The sequence below is a fragment of the Chiloscyllium plagiosum genome, chromosome 26 (assembly GCF_004010195.1).
Source record: "Chiloscyllium plagiosum isolate BGI_BamShark_2017 chromosome 26, ASM401019v2, whole genome shotgun sequence".
NCBI lineage: Eukaryota > Metazoa > Chordata > Chondrichthyes > Orectolobiformes > Hemiscylliidae > Chiloscyllium > Chiloscyllium plagiosum.
The window spans coordinates 9861458-9882005 of record NC_057735.1 but is presented as its reverse complement, the minus strand read 5'-3'; the positions used below and the strand labels follow the sequence as shown (position 1 = coordinate 9882005).

General features: G+C 44.4%; 1 protein-coding gene across 2 annotated transcripts in view; it reads left to right on the top strand.

Moving 5' to 3' along the window:
- The first annotated feature begins 284 nt into the window (after positions 1-284).
- Positions 285-20548, top strand: part of LOC122563075 (leucine-rich repeat neuronal protein 1-like) — a 216073-nt gene continuing 195809 nt past the window's right edge. For both annotated transcript variants that reach the window (XM_043716458.1, XM_043716459.1), the window contains exon 1: positions 285-508. The gene's annotated coding sequence lies outside the window, so the exon portion shown is untranslated. The remainder of the gene's footprint in view (positions 509-20548) is intronic.

The following is a 20548-nucleotide window of genomic DNA, read 5'->3' as shown; positions in this document are numbered from 1 at the left end:
CACCACCATCCCTTCCCCCCCCCCCCTCCTCCACCATCCCTTCCCCTCTCCCTCCTCCTCTCCCTCCTCCATCCCCCTCCCTCCCCGTCGCACTCTGCGGAGGACCCACAGACACAGCCAATCGGTGTTGGCGAGTAGTGACAGCCCCTTTGCCTGGAGCAGCCTATGGGCTGTGGGCAGTGAGGGGGTGAGAGAGCTGCGGCTCCCTGCCTGCCTCAGACACACTGAGGGGGGAGACTGAGTGGGCAAGGGGCTGGGGGGGGGGAACATTGCAGATGCTCACAGCTCACTGCTCAGTCAGGGGGAGGGAGGGAGGAGAGACAGAGCGGAAAGGAAGGACAAGTGAATCCTGGAACCAGTCAGGCTCCCTCTGAAGGATGGTCAGAATAATTCGTCAGTGTGTGGGAGAAAACAGCAGAGTGCTGTGAATGTGCCGGCTCTAGACTGCGATCCAGCGTGAGCAATGACTTAGAGCGATGCTCCATCTCTGAGCAAAGAAATCCTCGCGGTGAGTGGCCCGGAAAACATCTCATGCTTGTGTCGGGGGTGTTCATAGTGGGGAGCCTGGATTGGAATAATCTAGGCAAGGAATAAGTATATTTTCTTGCATCGGATTGGAACAGGTGCACGGATGCCCAATGTTTTGTGAATGGAGGGATGTGAAAGGGGAAAAGGGGGCTAATCGAAACGTTTTAACAGGAGTGGGTTTGTGGAGCTACTTTCACTCTACTGGGGAGGCGTCCACTCACATCTGCTGGAGTCTTTTTTTTAATCGCAGGGTAGGAAGGTCTAAATGTCCAGCTGAGAAACCCCAGGTTCAGTGCCATCCTTCAGCAGCTTTCTCCAGCCCCCCAGTGTACTATTTAACTGTGTCAGCCCGGGCTGTCACTGAATAACACTGCAGGATTGGTGAGGGTCAAAAGAACGTCTCTCTCTCTCTCTCTCTCCCCTCCTCCTCCATCTCTTACGGGATAACTACGCGAGGGGGCTCCCTGAATAAGATGCAAAGATAATATATCATGCATCACAGGGAAGGGAAAGAGAGAGAGCAACTCTCTGAACAAGAACCCGTGACTTGTAACAATCTGGGGGTCTTGTAGGACAGTCCAGTGCCCTGTGGATCTATCCAAAGGAAATTCAAATCTTTGCAAGGTGCTACAAGGAGGGGTGGTCTCAGGGGGCTTTTAGATAAGACAAGGGAAGTGGGAGGGAGTGATGTGCAAATTGTAGCTTTTTTCTAATGCATCGTTAGTCTTAATTAAGTTGTTTTTAGAGTAGAGTCGCTTATATTTGTCATTTCGACAATATACAACACAAGGATTTCGTGAATAGGCCCCAGCGAGATTTGAACTCGCGACCTCTGGTCTAACCCCTGAGCTATGGAGCCGGCGCTTTTTTGTTTTAACTGTCGCGTTTTACTATCCGCGTAGCGTGTGGATAAGATATTCGTGAGTTTGTGCTGTGTGAGGCTGGGTTCATGGTGTGTGTGTGTGTGTGTGTGTCTCTAGGAAAGTGTGCATTCACTGATAAATTGGTGTGTGGATAGATGTGGGCACTTGCATTGTGTGTGTCTGTGTGTAGGTGGCTGTTTGCGCAAACTGGTGTGCGGGTGTGTATTCTTGTCTGTGTGTGTGTGAGAGAGAGAAAGAGAGAGAGGATGATTGTGCTTCCCCACTGTCTATGTAGGACTATCCCACTGCTCAGTCAGTGTGTCAGGCTGATTCTGACCAATATGGTGTTGGAGCGTGTGGGCAGCACATGCACATGGTGTGTCAGTGCCTGGGTGTGTCTGTCTGTGTGGGTGGGTGGGTGCTTAACGTTGGGAGGCTGAGTACATATATATAGTCCCCAATTCCTAAGCTCTGGAACCCCCATCTGAAAGGGTGAAGGAAACAGATTCAGAAGTAACTTTCAAAAGGAATAATGTTCGTTCTGGAAAAACAGTAGGGCTAGGTGGTGAAGGAGTGAGAGAGATGGGGCTAGTTTGGCAAACAGCTGTCCATTGGTTTGACAGGTCGATTGGCCTCCTTTTGTTCTATATCATTCTACATGCATGTTAGCCAGTGCTGTGAGTACATTTGTCTGTACATTTTTCATGTGTGTGTGCAAATGTGCAGGGTTTATATTAACAGAGGGACCCACATAGATGATTGGCAACTGTATGGTATCCATGTGTACATTGGTACACTTCACACACACACACACAAATATGTATGCTTGTTATTGTAAATATTTACATGCTAAATGTGTGGGTATATAGGTTAACATGCATATAGGTTCTTGTGTGTATGGGTGCATTCCTGTATGTTAATGTACAGATGTCTGTGTACATGTTGCCTGCATGTACGTCTGTAAGTATGTGGCTGTTTGTGCATTTGTGTTTGCTTACTAACTTGTGTTAAGATGTGTTAAAGTGTTACAGGGAGGATTAGTCCTCTCCAATCTGAACTTAGTGAAGTCTCTCCAGCAAACAATGTCAATATTGGGATTTTGTATCAAAAGTGAAGTTGAATGGGAATTATACTGGTGCTGAAATATGGTGAGCTAAGGTCGTAACGACAGGGAAAATAGGAGAGGTTTGGTATGTGACAATCTTCATAGTCCAAGTGTCCCACAATGTTTCACAAGCAATTGAGTGCTTTGTTTTCAAGTGTGGCTACTGGTGTGATGCTTGGCAGCCAATAACAAAATGGACAAGAAGGCAGGTCACCACCTTCTCAAGGGCAGCAAGGGATGGGCAACGATGCCCAGGTTATTTTTTTAAAATTCCCCCAAAGCGTATTGTTATACCAAACAAATACAGAGAATGTTGTAGAAACCCAGCTGGCCTGGCGGCATCTGTGCAGAGGGAAACAGAGTTAACATTGCGGGTCTGATAAGACTGTTCTTCAGAATAGTTGTTTAACAATTTTTGAACTTTTCTTTTACTTTTGTAGAATATTTATTAGCTGCATAAATGCTGCAGTCCTGAAGGAGTGCTGCACTGTTAAAGGTGCCACTTTTTTTTTTAGATGGTCAACTAGGATTCAGCCCACCCTCATAGATGGAAGTTAAAGATCACATGGTGAGCAGAGAAATTATCCGTAATATCTAGGCCAATATTTATCCCTCAATGAGCAGGTTCGCTTGTCAGTATTACATTTGTTTGTGGGAGCGTGCTGTGTATAAAGTAATTTGAGTTTATCTTAATTACAGCAGTGACTACACTTTGGAAAGTATTTAATGAGCTGTGAAGCACTTTGGGATGCCTTGTGGAAGTGGCTATATAAATAAATAGAAACAGTAAGTGCGAAAGAAACTCAGCAGGTCAGACAGTATCTGTGGAGAGAGAAACAGAGTTAACGTTCCAATTCTGAAATGACTCATCTTCAGAATTTGTACAATGAGTAAAGGAGGGACAAGAAAGCACTGTGAGTGATAGTGCTCACCAGTATGCTCTTCTGGTTTCAGGAGCCTGGATCATGATGTGTGCAGCAGTGGGAAGGGAAATATAATGTTGTATTGATCCTGTATGTTTGAGTCATTATGTCTGTGTACTGAAGGGAGTGCAGATGTTTATCTCCACATGGTGATGTGTGGGAGGGTGTGTTTGCACACTTGCTTAACAAACTGCGATAGGTTAATCTCAGCCTCCTCCCCTCCCAGTATCCCACTTGATGGATTGTTGCACTGCGCTTGTGACAGTAACTGTGTGGCTGCTTGTTCTTAATAGGCTTGTTTTGCTTTTGACAATTGATATCGTAAAAAGCCTTCAAGTTATGTCTTTATCTCATACGGGCTGCTGCATGACGGTGACATTTTATTAGCTGTACAAAGATAAAATTAGTTTCTCAAAACTATATATAAGTCCCTAATGTCTTTGGGAAGTATTTATCAGAAAACTCTTTGAGTCATAGTCACCATGTCACTAAAAAAAGAATTTGTTTTCCTCCAGTGCTCTTGAGCATTTGGGTGAAGATAGTGAGGGATTACACAGGGGCAATTTGCTCCCTCAAGTAGCCATTCTTATATTGCAGTGTCATCTTGGTTCAAAGACCCTTCAAGGACTGTGTCCTTGAGTTTAGAAGACTGAGAGGGGATATGATTGAGACATAAGATTATTAAAGGATTGGACACTCTGGAGGCAGGAAACATGTTTCCGCTGATGGGTGAATGCCGAACCAGAGGACTCAGCTTAAAAATACGGGGTAGACCATTTAGGACAGAGATGAGGAGAAACTCCTTCACCCAGAGAGTGGTGGCTATGTGGAATGCTCTGCCCCAGAGGGCAGTGGAGGCCCAGTCTCTGGATTCATTTAACAAATGAGTTGGATAGAGCTCTTAAGGATTGTGGAATCAAGGGTTATGGAGATAAGGCAGGAACAGGATACTGATTAAGGATGATCAGCCATGATCATATTGAATGGCGGTGCAGACTTGAAGGGCAGGATGGCCTCTTCCTGCACCTATTGTCTATTGTCCTCTGAATCTTGCCTTGTACTCAGTACATGGAACTGATATAGCTCAGTAAACATCTACTCATGAGTCAGAGCATTGTGGGTCCAAATCTGTCAACAAAACTCAACAAAAACCAAACTTCTCTCTATATACCTTGACACCATCCTGTCCCCCTTGGTCCAGCATCCCCCCCACATACATTCGAGACACCACCCACCCCCTACACCACCTCCATGATTTTCGGTGCCCCGGCCCCCACCATACAACGCATCATCCTCTGCCACTTCTGCCACCTACAAACTGTCCCCACCATCAGAGATATATTTCCCTCCCCATCCCTATCTGCATTCAGCAAAGACCATTCCCTCCGAAACTCCCTTTTGGGTTCAAGCCCCCATTAACCCACCCTCCAATCCTGGCACCTTCCCCTGCCATGGCAAGAGGTGTAAAACCTGCGCCCACAACATCCCCCTCACCTTCATCCAATGTCCCAAAGGATATTTTCACATAGAGTCATGGAGTCATAACGATGTATGGCACGGAAACAGACCCTTCGGTCCAACATGTCCACGCTGACCAGATATCCCAACCCAATCTAGTCCCATCTGCCAGCACCCGGCCCATATCCTTCCAAAACCTTCCTATTCACATACCCATCCAAATGCCTATTAAATGTTGCAATTGTACCAGCCTCCACCACTTCCTCTGGCAGCTCATTCCATATACGTACCACCCTCTTTGTGAAAAAGTTGCCCCTTGGGTCTCTTTTATATCTTTCCTCTCTCACCCTAAACCGATGCCCTCCAGTTCTGGACTCCCCGACCCCAGGGAAAAGACTTTGTCTACTTATTCTATCCATGCTCATAATTTTGTAAACCTCTATGATGTCACCCCTCAGCATTCGACGCTCCAGGGAAAACAGCCCGGCCTATTCAGCCTCTTCCTATAACTCAAATCCTCCAACCCTGGCAACATCTTCATAAATCTTTTCTGAACCCTTGCAAGTTTCACAACATCCTTCCCATAAAAAGGAGACCAGAATTGCACACAATATTCCAAAACTGGCCTAACCAATGTCCTGGACAGTTGCAACATGACCTCCCAACCCCTGTACTCAGTACTCTGACCAATAAAGGAAAGCATACTAAACACCACCTTCACTATCCTATCTACCTTCAACTCTACTTTCAAGGAGCAATGAACCTGCACTCCAAGGTCTCTTTGTTTAGCAACACACCATAGGAACTTACCATTAAGTGTATAAGTCCTGCTAAGATTTGCTTTCCCAAAATGCAGCACCTTGCATTTATCTCAATTAAACTCCATCTGCCACTTGTTAGCCCATTGGCCCATTTGATCAAGATCCCATTGTGATCTGAGGTAACCTTCTTCGCTGTCAACTATATCTTCAACTTTGGTGTCATCTGCAAACTTACTAACTACACCTCTTATGCTCACATCCAAATAATTTGTATAAATGAAGAAAAGTAGTGGACCCAACACCAATCCTTGTGGCACTCCACTCCACGCTGTTAAACAACCCTCCACCACCACCCTCTGTCTTCTACCTTCAAGCCTCATCTTCCGCATTGGGACCCTCCAACCACATGGCATCAATGTGGATTTCACCAGTTTCCTGATTTCCCCTCACCCCACCTTATCCCAGATCCAACCACCCTCTTGACCTGTCCTACCTGTCCATCTTCCTTCCCACCTATCTTCTCCACCCTCCACTCCAACCTACCACCATCACCCCCTCCGTCATCTACCTTTCGCATTCCCAGCTACCTTCCTCCCATCCCCAGCATCCTGCCATTTATCTCTCAGCCCTCTTGGCCTCCCCAACATTCCTAATAAAGGGCTTATACCCGATACATCAATTCTTTTGCTCCTTGGATGCTGCCTGACCTGCTGTGCTTTTCCAGCACCACACTCTGGACATGGGATTTCCCCCCAACAATAGTTTCATGGTCACCCTTAGACTCGTTATTTCAGTTTTTCTTTAACTTTCCCCTTGAGTTCATATTCTAGCATCTGCTACAGCAGGATTGGAACCCTTGTCCCCTGGATTACTAATAGTGATAATACCATTAGGCTAACACCTCCTTGGGGGACTGGTCTGTTCAGAAGGGAACACCAGGAATATTGACTCAGAGCTGAAGGATACGTTTGGTACTTTGCCCAGTTAGGATAGCATCTGATGTAGTATTCTATATACTTGCTGCCTTTGTCTGAGGTGGTGGGTTTGAGAGGTGCTGTTGCAGAATCCTCAGTGGCTTTTCCAGGGTAGTGTACAGAGAACACACAGCAAATCAGAGTGGTGGAAGTGAATGGTTAAGAACAGAAAGTGTGCAAAATGGAAAGTGCTTCTGGCCTAGCACAGAGTAGTTTTCCAGGCTTAGGCAATACAGTAGGTGCAGGAAACCTTCTACTTTTGATTGTTCGGGCTGTGTCTGACACTGATACTGGATACAAAATAAAAGTGGCAAAATGCTCCATTCCTCGAAGGTCCGCCTCACATTCTTCAACATGCTTCACTATCTCATTCTGCTCAGCTACTCCTTTGATGGTTTATATTGCCCCAGTCCCAGGTCAAGCAGATTATCTCCGTCAATTCAAAGCAATTGCTGCCAAAGCAATTCCACTTTCCATGTGCTCGGTACATATTTTGAAACCAACCTGCCGCAGATGTTATTGCAGATTAAAATACCAAACTGTGGATGCTGGATATCGGAAACAAACAAAAACAGCAATTGCTTCAGAAACTCAGCGGGTCAGGCAGCATCTGTGACGAGAAAACAAAGTTGCTGCCAGACCTTCTGAGATTCTCCAGCAATTTCTTTTTCTTATATGTTATTGCACACCTCTGGAGAGGCTAAGAGTTGAACCCAGGCCTCCTGACTCAGAGATTGGGGCACTATCACTGCACTACCAGATATTTTTAATTGACCTGTTCAGATACATTATGACACGTGCCTCTGGAGCATGTGGGATTTGAATTCAGGTCTCCAGAGATAAGAACACTGCCACATTTTTCCTTCCAGGTTTTCATTGAAGATAACTTTCATAGAATCCCTACAGTGCAGAAAGCAGGTATTCATCCCCACCAAGTCTGCACCAAATCTCCAAACAGCACCCTACCCTATCTCTCTAGCCTGCAAATCCCTGAATACTGCAAACAATTTTGTTATGGAGAATCCACGTAAGCTGCACATCTTTGAACTGTGGGAGGAAACCCACCCAGACATAGGAAGAATGTGCAAATTCTTCACAGACAGGGTGGGACTGAACCCATGTCCCTGGTACTGTGAGGCAGCAGTGCTAACCACTGAGCCACCATGCCACCCCTATCAGTTGCCCGACAGTGGGATTCAAACCTGCAACCCCATTTCATTGTGTTCAATATCACTGAATCGAAGACATGGCCACTGTATCACCACATCCGTTTCAGATTTTTATTGATTTCACACAGAGGGTGGTGAGTGTTTGGAACACGTTGCTAGCAGAGGTGGTAGAGGCAGGCACAGTAGATTCGTCTGGACTAATGCATGAATGGATGGGGAGCAGAGGGATACAAATGCTTAGGAATTGACCGACAGGTTTAGACAGTACATTTGGATCGGTTCAGGCTTGAAGAGCTGAAGGGTCTATTCCTGGACTGTAAGTTTTCTTTGTTCTTCATTTCACTGGTGACCATGCTGGGATTTGAACTCATGTCCCCATACTCATCAGAGTCTGAGGTTCCGGGTGACTGGACTATGCCACCACCTCCCCTTCATGCATTCTTGGTAGATATTTTTTAATCAGGCTGTCCAGAGCTGTATTGAAAACGACAAATGCTGGAGATCACAGTGGGTCAGGCAGCATCCACGGAGAGAGCCAGCTAACATTACTAGTGTAGATGACTCTTGTTCAGAGCTGGAGAAGTGTGGATGGAGGCAGTCTTTATGCTGTAGTTTGGGAGGGTGGTGGGAGTTGTGGGTGTAGAGAGCTGGTGGTGAAGAGATGTCAGTAGTTTACGTTAAGCAATGGGAATGTGAGAATGGCAGAACAATAGTGTGTCTCCTGCCAGACTTGAAAAGACAGTAAGTGGGGATGGACATGATAACAAGCTAACAGAAAGGAAAGAAATGGTTCACAATTTGAAACTGTTGAACTCAATAGTCCCACAACTCTGGAGCAGATGAGACTTGAACCTGGCCTGCTGGTCCGGGGGTAAGAACAGGACCACTGCCCCCTAAGAACACTAATACTCTTGGTACTGCAGTGATGCTGATTGTGTTCACCCTCTGCCCCTCAGCTCCTACCCCCTTCCCAACTGAGGAAACCTGTCACTGCGCCCAGCCGTTCTGAGAGTAGTTTCTGTGTTGGTGACACCCGATGCTATTGTGCTGCGCTGCCTGATATGTTTGCAATCCACGTAACTCTGTGTTGGAGGTTCTTTTAACATCTGAATTAGGGGTTGTTTTCCTTTTCTGGAAAAGCGTTTGGTGCCAATTGCTGTTGTAATGTGCTTGACTGTGTTCCAGTAATTATGATTGTAATCAAGCTCGCGGGCAAACCTGATGTTTTTTTGCAAACTGCAGAGGGTGTCAGTGATGCCTCAGGCAGCGACAGAGACTAACCATCCCGGGCGTTCATTTCATTACTGTAATCGCAAATAAAAAAATTAATTTTGTAAACCCAACCCAAGGCGTGTTTGAAGTTAAGTGGCGTTACTGTATTCCCTTCATGCCTGGGCTCTTCAAAACTGATATGTCTTGGTTTTTTGCGCCCAGATTTCACTGCAAGCCGTCTAAAGCGAGTTCCTCTTCTGCCTAAGTGATTCTGAGACGCGAACTGCAAATTGGAATCCTCCTGCTATTTAGCTGGTCTTCTGCCGGGAAAGCATGTGACAGCCGAAGCGCAGTTGGTTAAGATTGAGGGTCAGTGCCTCCCCTCCAGTACTGACACTGCACCTGCTAATGAATGAGCCATGCTTCCCCACGCTTTTCCATCTTACCCCCCCGCCCCCCCACCACACACACACACACACAGACACACACAAATACACCAACACGCACAAATATACAGGCACATATTCAAATATATAGACCAGAACACAGATACAGACACAAAATACACATACAGACAAATACACAGGCATATTTTCAAATATACAGACAAGAACACAGAGACACACACAAATGCATATACACACAAATGCACAGACACACACAAATACAGTCGCACAAATACAAGACAGACACAGACAACACACACACAGTCTCATGCACGCACACACATTCTCACATAAACTCACACGCACTCACTCTTGTCACACTCACACACACATGCTCACTCACTCCCACATCCACATATACCCTCATGCTCACATACACTATAACACTCTCACACGCTATAACACTCTCACACTCACATACAAACAGTGAAGTTTACTGTCTATGTTCTGACATTAAGAAGTCACATGTGCAGCCACAGCCTGAAGGAGATGATGCTCTTTAAGAAAGGGAGAAAATTGGCAGGTAGGGGACAGAATGCTATTTCTAATCCAGCTTCAGTGCTGATGATTATTCTTACCCTTTCAAGGGACATAGACACTAATGGCATGGTCAATATTTGTTGCCCATCCCTAATCAACCTTGAGAAGGCAGTGGTGAACCATCTGGGTGTAGACATCGTTTAGAGAGGGAGCTTTTAAGTCTTTTTTTCTCACACAGTGACAGTAAACAAATGGCAATCTAGTTTTCAGGTCAGGATGATGTGTGGTGTGATTTGCAGGTGGTGGGAATTCTAAGTGTCTGCTCTCCTTGCATTTTTAAACCATTCCTTAATAGGATGAGCATTTTACTGGCAAGACTAGCCATTAGTTGCTCATTCCAGTTTCCATTGTGAGTAGTTAGCAATCACATTAGGCCATTTAAGATAAGGACAAACTTTTTTTTCTCCCGAAAGCAGATCAGTGAAACAGGTGGGTTTTAACAAAATCAGAAGGTAATCAATTGTAGGTTTGTGGTCACTGTGACTGAGATAATATTTTCATTCTGCTTTCATTAATCAATTGCATTTAAAATTCCATCACCTGCCACAGTGACATTTGAACATGCAAACTAAGGCGTCTCGATTACAACCAGCAGAATTGGTCGGAAAAGCTCAATAGATCCAGCAGCATCTGTGGAGAGAAACCAACCAACCTCACCGCCCTGTGGCCCAGCACTTCAACTGGGTAAAAACAAGGAACGCAACTGCTGGAAACCAGATTCTAGATTAGAATGGTGCTGGAAAAGCACAGCAGTTCAGGCAGCATCCAAGGGGCAGGAAAATCGACGTTCAACTCCCCCTCCCACTCTGCCGAGGATATGCAGGTGCTGGGGCTCCTCCACCACCACGCCCTAACCACCCAACACCTGGACGAAGAACGCCTCATCTTCCGCCTTGGGACCCTGCAACCCCATGGTATCAATGTGGAGTTCACCAGTTTCCTTACCTCCCCACCCCCATCTTATCCTAGTTCCAACCTTCCAACTCGGCACTGCCCTCATGAACTGGCCTACCTGTCCATCTTCCTATGCTGCCTGACCTGCGTGCTTTTCCAGCGCCACACTCTTGACTCTAATCTCCAGTATCTGCAGTCCTCGCTTTCGTTTATATGGAAAGCTAGCAGAGTTAATGTTTCCGAATGACCCTTCCTCAGAAATGGACCTGAAATGGCAACTCTGTGTTCTTTTCCCAGATGCTGCTAGAGCTGCTGAGTTTTTCTGTTTTTGTTTCTGATTTCCAGCATCCTCAGTTCTTTCGGTTTTTTTTTTGCTTCTGCATTACCAGCCTAAGCAGTTTGCCTTTACACCACCAACACCGCATCTAGGTGTTAGATTATGGAGTTTGACAGGTGTTGTCAAGGGAGTAATGGCCACTTATGGCAGTAAATCTTGCTGTCATGGATATAGGTGGTGAAGGAATGGAAGTTGGAGGTTGCAGATATAGTACTGAACCATTGGGCTCCTTTGACCCCAATGATGATAAGCTTTTTGAAGCTGCATTCATCCAGGCAAATGGAGAGTATTTCATTACACTCCTGACTTGTGCCTTGTGGATGGTGGACAGAATCTGGGCATACGGGAAGTGTGTTTCTTGCCGCAGAATTCCTCACGTCTTGGCATAATCTTGGAACTTCAGTATTTATGCGAGTGATCCAGTTTAGCTTTATGTCTGTGGTACTGCCCGGGATGTTGTTTCACTGTTCTAAACATGACCAACAGTAATGAGTCCAACTGAATAATTGAGAGTATTTGTCCTGGAGCTTCGGAGGCTGAGGGGTGACCTTACAGAGATTTATAAAATCATGAGGGGCATAGATAGGATGTCTTACAACCTTATACTCCACAACCCCCTGATGAAGGAGCAGTGCTCCGAAAGCTAGTGCTTCTAACTAAACCTGTTGAACTATAACCAGGGGTTGTGTGATTTTCTAACTATGGATAGGATGAATAGTCAAGGTCTTTTCCCCAGGATTGGGGAGTCTAAATCGAGAGGGAATAGGTTTAAGGTGAGAGGGGAAAGATTTAAAAGGGACCTAAGGAGCAACATTTTCACACAGAGGGTGGTAAGTGTATGGAATGAGCTGCCAGAGGAAGTGGTGGAGGCTGGTACAATTACAGCATTTAAAAGGCATCTGGGTGGGTATTTGAATAGGAAGGTTTAGAGGGATATGGACCTAGTGCTGGCAAATGGGACCAGATTAATTTAGGACACCTGGTGGGAATGGACGACTTGGACTGAAGGGTCTGTTTCCATGCTGTATGACTAGAATAAGCTCATAAATGTGGTGAATGATGCCCACCCTCTTTCTTTTCTTGCCTTTATGCATTTCAGAATGTACATTTCTCACTTAGAAAGAAGAGTCCCAGATCTCACAGTTCCATCTGCACCAAGTCAGTCTGTATACACTGAACATAGAACATTCCAGCCCTCGATGTTGCACCAATCTGTGGAACCCATCTGAAGCCCATCTATCCTACACTACTCCATTTTCATCCATATGTTTATCCAATGAGCATTTAAATGCCCTTAAAGTTGGCGAGTCTACAACTATTGCAGTAACACAACACCTAGCCCCCTTTCTTCGAGTGAAAGCAAATTTACAGGGATCCTGAAGAGAAACTTAGTTTAGTTCTGTTGCTGGAGCAAAATGCACTCACAACTGAGTCCTGGAATACTCTTCCAAAAGGCTCAAAAGGTGGTAAAGAATCTTGCTGAAGGTTCAAAATAAGGCAAACGTCCCAAAGCAAAGGACATGCCAATATCTTCTCTACACGTCTGGAGAAAACGGAGTCTTCCATGCTGGCAACACACAAAATGCCAAGCACCAATCGTAATTAAAAACTGTATGCCTCATTGTGTTGCTGAGAGGTGTGAATTAATGCCTTGATTGAGAGGTGGTCATGTTAATCTGGCTGTCGATTGATCTTCTGTAAATGACTGCTTAATATTCCGCAGCAGCACATGAGAAATGTTTCACACCACAGAATCGTTAAATGAGGGTTTAAGAAGCGAAAAAAAATTGAAATGTGTACAAGACAGTGAGTAATTGATGCTGTCCCTGCAAAATAAAACACAAATTGTGCTCACACCACCCACATGAACTATCTGCTGTTAGCTCAGAACAGGTCTGATGGTGTAATCTTTGTGAAGTTGCCCATTTTGAAAGAGATCTACGACATTGGGATATAAAGAACAACGTGGCACGTATGTGGTGCATTTCTCTGCTTCATCACATCCTAAATTCATTCACAGTCATTAAAAATGCAATCATAGTAACATAGGAAATGGAGCAGCCAATTTTCACACAGCAATATAGATACTTCCTAGTCAAGGTTGTTCAGAAGTGTTATACACCTCTGGAGAAACTAGGACTTGAATCCAGGTCTTATGCACCACCACTACACTACAGGAGTGTCATGCTCCTACTGTGTTGATCGCCTAATAGTCTTTGTTAGTTGAAGTTGGTCTGAACTTTTGTTTTGAGGAATACCATGGCATTTTTATGATCACCAAAGAGGAGAGACAGAGCTTACTATTTCACCAGAAAGACCTAATAGCAGATGAGGCAACATGTTCTCACCCTAGAAATTATGTCGGGTCCCCTAGGCTTACCAGCTTCCAACAAGAATATGCATTCATTGCATCTTTTAAACATTATAAAGTTCCTTAAGACACTTCACACTAACATCAAATTGGACTTTGTTATAATTTAAACTGTTGTAGCACAAAATTGGACATCAAAATGAGATACTAGAGTAGCTAGAATCTAACCCTAACCAGACCCTAACCTGAATCAGAGAGTGAGAGAGGTGTTTCGGGAGGATCCAAAACTCCATTCCTCAGGCAACTCATGGCAAGGTGGCCAACAAAGTAGCAATTAAAATTGAGAGAACAGTGGGACAGACAGCAAAGAATGTGGACAGTGGCTGGGCTGCTGGAAGATTAGATTAGATACCTACAGTATGGAAACAGGCCCTTTGGCCCAACAAGTCCACACCGACCCTCTGAAGAGAAACCCACCCCCTTTATTCACCCTGACTAATCCATCTAACACTACAGGCAATTTAGCATGGCCACTTCACCTAACCTGCACATCTTTGGACTGTGGGAGGAAACCCACGCAGATACAGGGAGAATGTGCAAACTCCACAGAGACAGTTGCCCGAGGTGGGAATTGAACACACGTCCTTGGTGCTGTGAGGCAGCAGTGCTAACCACTGAGCCATCGCGCCGCCCACAGAGATGTGTAAGGGATTTGTAAATGTGGATGAGAATTTTCAGATTGGGGCATTGAGCACAGAGTTGATAGATGAATATGCAGGAAACTGGCCAATTATCGAATGGGACAGTCATGTCTTGAAATAACAACCCCTGAGAGGGTGTTTGCATATGTTCTGTGATGTGTCAAGAAATAAAGCTCACAGAATAATTCTAAAATAGAGATGCACAGTACATTCTTTAAAGGATCACCAATGTCTGATATAAAGTGAATTACTGTCTTTTTAAATCAGTTGAATGGTCTCAAATCATGGGAATATTAGACTATGTTGAGCTCAGTGCTATTGACATGTAATTCTTGAAAACATGCAAAGCATTGTCTCTTCATTTATAAAGAGTGTTGGATGGATTAGATTTGTTTTACTGTCACACAGCAGGCATGCTGAGCATGAAAGAGACAGTGTGATGCAGATGACAAAGTAATAAAGACAATATGGTACAGAGGTTGATGCTTTGGCGGACTGTTAACATGTGGATTTTTAACATACAAACAGAGAATCAGAGCCAGACCTGTCTCTGCAGCCAGAATTTCCTCTAACTGGTCAATGAGCCACATGGCCTGTTTAATTTTTCCATGACATTTTGACTTGTCGTGTTGCTGAACGTGAGTGTGGTGTTCTCCACAGTGTATCTCCGACCTGGTTCCAGATTGAGGAAACAGGGGAGGAACAATGAAATAAAGGGAAGGAATGATAATAGAGCCGAGAAACATTCATGTTTTATTGTCTTACCTGACAGCGGAGTTTGCTCTCGGTTCAACACTCTGAGTTTGAATATCATACGAAAACAGGCCATGAACTCTTAAAATACTGCAGTTGCTGGAAATCTGAAATGAAAGCAAATTGCTGCAGCAGGTCTGGCAGCATCTGTGAACAGTGAAACAGAGTTAACATCTCAAATCCAGCAAATGTGAGGTGGAGATGGGCAGATTTTTAACTAGCAACAGGTTGAAGGGTTGAGGAGAGCAGGCAGGGAAAGTGGAGTTGAGGCCAAGATGAGATCAACCATGATCGTATTCAATACTGGAGCAGGCTCAAGGGGCTAAATGGCCGAGCCCTGTTCTTATTCTGGACATATTTTCTTCAGAGCTCATAATAAATATTGACATGTATTAATAATATGTTATTTCCTTGTAGACAGGAATTGCAAAAATAGTATGGTGGGGCAGCATGGTGGCACAGAGGTCAGCACTGCAGCCTCACAGCACCAGGGACCCAGGGTCAATTCCTGCTTTGGGCGACTGTCTGTGTGGAGTTTGCACATTCTCCCCGTGTCTGTGGCATTAGGTGGGATTGTGTCAGTGGAAAAATATGGTACCGCTAGGGAGAGCCCTCGGAAGAAAGCTATGAACTCCACCTGGCACTGAAGCTTGAAGCATGAAGTGATGGCTTTTGACACTGCAGAGTGCAGAAGGAACAATGTTGTTAGGAGTGTTCAGGTCCTCATCTAACAATAAAGATGGAGTGAAAGAAATCAAAGGTATCCGAAGTCTATCTATGCCGCAACCCTGTGACTCAATCCATTCTGTCCATGTCACTGGATTGAACAATCTCTGACATGGACAAGGCTTTTAAAATAGGGGAGCACGGGATGATGGTGTGGTGTAATGGTAATGCCACTTATTCTAATAATTCAAACAGGCCCTATGCAAATGCTCTGGGTTTCAGGGGTTCAAATCCTACTTTGGGCTGAGGGAATATTATTGTGGTGCACCAGGAATGTGCTGGGCCCATAATCCATAATGGAGTGAAACCATCATCTGCTATTTATGTATTAACAATATTGTTCATTGGAGACAGTTCACTCGAATAGTCCCTAGTATGGAGGGTCTGTCTTATGAGGAAACGGTAACCAGGTTGGGACACTACTCACTGGAGTTTAGAAGAATGAGAGGTGATCTCATTCTTGGATTCTTAAGGGGCTTCTTGATGAAGGCTTTATGGTCGAAACGTCGATTCTCCTGCTTCTCAGGTGCTGCCTGACCTGCTGTGCTTTTCCAGTGCCACACTCTCGACTCTGATCTCCAGTATCTGCAGTCCTCACTTTCTCCCTCTTTCGGGGCTTGACAGGGTCAATGCTGAGAGGATGTTTCCCCTCATGGGAGAGTCCAGGACCAGAGGGTACAGTCTCAGAATAAAGGGGTGCCAGTTTAAGACTAAGATGAGGAGGAATTTCTTTTCTGAGGTTTGAGAGTCTTTGGAACTCTTTGCCACAGAGAGCTGTGGGGGCAGAGTCCTTCTGTGTATTTAAGGCTGAGATAGGTTTTTGATCAGTCAGGGAGTCAAGGTTATGGGGAAAAGGCAGGAAAGTGGACGTGAGCAGTGCCAGATCAGCCATGATCCTATTGGATGGCAGAGCAGGCTCGAGGGGCTGAATGGTCTACTCCTGTTTCTATTTCTTATCATCTTATGAATTGTGAAATTTAACAACAACCGTCATAATCACCAGTAGCCTTCAGTTAGAGTCGTAGGGTCATACAACACGGAAACAGATCCTTCGCTCCAACTCATCCATGCTGACTTGATATCCTAACCTGAAATAGGCCCATTTGCCAGCATTTGGCCCATATCTCTATTAACCTTTCTTATTCACATACCCATGCTGATGCCTTTTAAAATGTTGTAAATGTATCAGCGTCCACCATTCCTCTGGCAGCTCATTGCATAAGGTTGCCCCTTTAGGTCCCTTTTAAATCTTTCCCCTCTCACCTTAAAACTATGTTCCCAGTTTTGGATTCCACTACTTTGGGGAAAAGGTGATGGCTATTTACCATATCCATGCCCCTCATGACTTTATAAACCTCTAGCAGGTTTTATAAACCTCAGCCTTCCATACTCCAAGGAAAATAGCCTCAGCCTCTGCCTATAGCTGAAACCCTCCAACCCTGGCAACATCCTTGTAAATCTTTTCTGAACCCTTTCAAGTTTCGCAACATCCTTCCTAAAGCAGGGAGACCAGAATTGAAGTTGACACTGCAATGCACTGCTGGTCAGGGCCTGAATTAGAAGCCACTGGAAAAATGAATTCCTGCAACAACTGGAGGTGGAAGGTGGTGGGAAGACAGAGGTGTTGGGGGGACCAGGGTGGAAGACATACCAAATACCAGGTTTTGTGATTTAAGTTGTTCCCTGAACCAAACAATTAGCTTCCAGTTTGTAAGTCACTCCTGGGTATTTAATGCCCTGTGTAGCAAGTGCCTGAAAACCTTCACTTTCAGCTTCAGCTGCCTGCAGGCTCAGACAGGACCCATCTCAGCTTCGTAATTAGACTTCAGGCCATAATTCATTCTATGGTACATACAGATTTCACACTGCATTTCAAAGTGCTTCATTAGCTGTGAAGCCTCTGGGATGTCCTGAGGTTATGAAACGTGTGATTAAAAATACAAAATCCTTCTTTATTTGAAGCTCAATATTAGATTGTGTGTCCTGCAACTTGCATTTGGAAATCTGGAATGGGAATCAGAAGGTAGCTCTGACAGTCTCTCGTCACAGATGACCTGCTGCATATTTCCAGCATTTACTGTTCGTATTTCTGCTTTCCAGCACAGAGAAAGTTTTTCTTTCCAACCTAAATATCTGCGATCTATCGTAGGATGTAAGGAAGGAACAACTAGTGTTGCTATACCGTCTTTGCTGTCACAAACAACTCAACTTGCTTCAGAGTCAGTGAAGTATTTTTAAGTGTGATTATTGTTGTAGTGAGGTCCATTTCGTTCTCAGCAAAGTCTCCTGATCAGCAATAAGATGGTCACAAATTAATTCATTTTGGCAAATGTGATTGTGGTTAATCTGAAACAGAATCCGAAATTGCTGGAGAAACTCAGCAGATCTGGCAGCAGCTGTGGAGACAGAAAACAGAGTCAACATTTCGGGTCCAGTGACCCTTCTTCAGAACTAGACGAGTTCAGTCAAGTGGTGGAGGGTGGTGACGGAAGGGAACAGTTCAGGCCTTTTTTCCAGAATGATGCAGAGAGCCCTGACACCATTTTGGTGGGGGATGAACATGTAAAGGGGTTGCAAGTCCATTGTAAAGAGGAGACAGCTGGCACCTGTGAACTGGAAATTCTGAAACTGATGAAACATCAGAATAATTGGGAAGGTACTCAGTAAGGGTAGAAAGTAATCAGATCAAGGTTGGAAGAAATAAGTTCCGTTCCTAGTTCTGATGAAGGATCCCGGTATCTGAAACAATGACTCTACTGCATCTCCACAGATGCAGCCAGACCCGCTGAGTTTCTCCAAGAAGTTTATTTTTTTCTTTCAGGTTTCCAGCATCTATAGTTCTTTGTTTTATTTTAGTGCTTAGGGATAATGTTGACCAATTGCATGAAATTCTCTACCATATGGCATCTGCAGAATCGAACAAACGTTTTATCGAAGATTTTTGTCAGTGGCAAGTGTTTGGGGTCTGGAGTGCACTACCTCAATGCTACAATCAAAGCATTCCGAAGGGAATTAGTGAAATCTGAAAAGAAAGAGTGTGCAGGATTAGAGGGTGAAGGCAGGAGAACGGGACAAAGTCATCATGCTCGTTTCAAGAGTTTTTGTAGACACAGTAGACCAAGTGACTAAATGACCTCCTCACCAATTCTGTGAGACATCGTCTATCAGCTAGAACGTTAAACCAATGCCCTTGTTTGGCTGCCAGCTAAATGCCACGATTCTGAGAAACAGAAGTGGAGTTTTACTGGCAGTCCTTGCAAATAATTATCCTTCTGCCACGAAGGTAATTTAGTTTTTCTGACATTTCTGTTTTTGGGAGCTTGCTATCTCCAAATCGGCTGCCGTATTTCCTACAACAATGACTACACTTCAAAAATTCACTGCGTAGTATTCCAAGGCATCTTAAGAATGTGAAAGGTGCTATACAAGTTCAACTCTTGTCATCTAAGAGCAGGACTCAATCCTAGCTGTGATATTACTCTGATTTCACCACTTGCCTCTCCCATATCCAACAAAGCCTTTATTATGCAAAAGTAAGGGATGTGCGCACTTTGTGAAATTAACTTTACACAACAGCCAACAAACTCCCTGAGCAAGAAAAGTCCATTCAACACATAAATCCTAGTCTTTGCACAGACTGTGCACAATCCATTTGTAACTCATCTGAGCAGCTTAATTAGATTACAACCCAATCAGATTATCTTACACTGGATCAGATCAGATCAGAGAAAAATGAATTACACAACAGTGGTTCCTCGGACTGTTCTGCAAAGATAAACGGATTGTGCCCAACATTCCTCTGCAAATCACATCCTTCTCTCTCTAAAGGTGTGTTTAAATGATCGAGAACGTCAAGTGAAGGTTATCTGTGTCAATACTTCCCAATGTATTTCGTTATACTTGGGTGCTACCTCCTTCTATCAGAGATCTTATAGAATTGTTTTGTTCATGTTATTCTCATGGTGTGAATGATGCTGATAAGTCTGTATTTATTTCCCATCTCTAGTTGTCTGAAAGATTGACATGCCCATTGAGCATGTGTTGAAGTTGAAGGCTTACTGGAGGAACATTGAGAGGCAACGTTGTAATGTAGATTAATATCATGCATTGGCTAGGCTAGGTAGCAGTGGCAAATTGCAATCCCCAAAGATCATCACTTAGACAGAATCAAGAGTCAGGATTCTAACCAATTCATTGCTGATGTTTGTATTTCACTCAGTCCTCATTACCTCTTCCTTCTATTTCCTGATACTCCTTTACTCATTAACAATTTTATGATTTGTGATCTTCAGATTGCCTTTGTGATCACTTTCTCCTGACAGTAGACAGATTCCCAGACATTCTATTGCTTTCAGTTTCTCAATGGATGACTGCGAGGGTTGTTGGTCAGGCTCCATAGCCTCTGTTTTCAATATCTCAGTCAGCTATGCTCAGGAACTGGGTAAAGTCATGTCTCTAATGGCATTCAAAGTAGAGTTGGTGTTGATGCGAATATGAGGTTTTACATGAGTGAATCAGTTGGATTTCTGCACCAGTAACTTACAGTATTCACAATGGAATATATCCTGGGTGAGATGAAAGATGTCTTTACCCGACACCCGCAGGAATATTCTTTCTCGGAAAGGCACTGGAAGTGAAAAGTCCAGCAACATTTTAACATTTCCCTGTTGGTATATTGATTTGAGATGAGCCAACTTAGTGTAGCTCATTGAACAAGGCTGTGTAATATATTTACCAAAAAAAAAACAATAAAAAGCATGAAAGACAAGAAAGAGCCATTCATCTCACTTTCACTCATGGCTGTAATTCACCCGACCTGTTATCAACTACCACCACAATTCTTCATT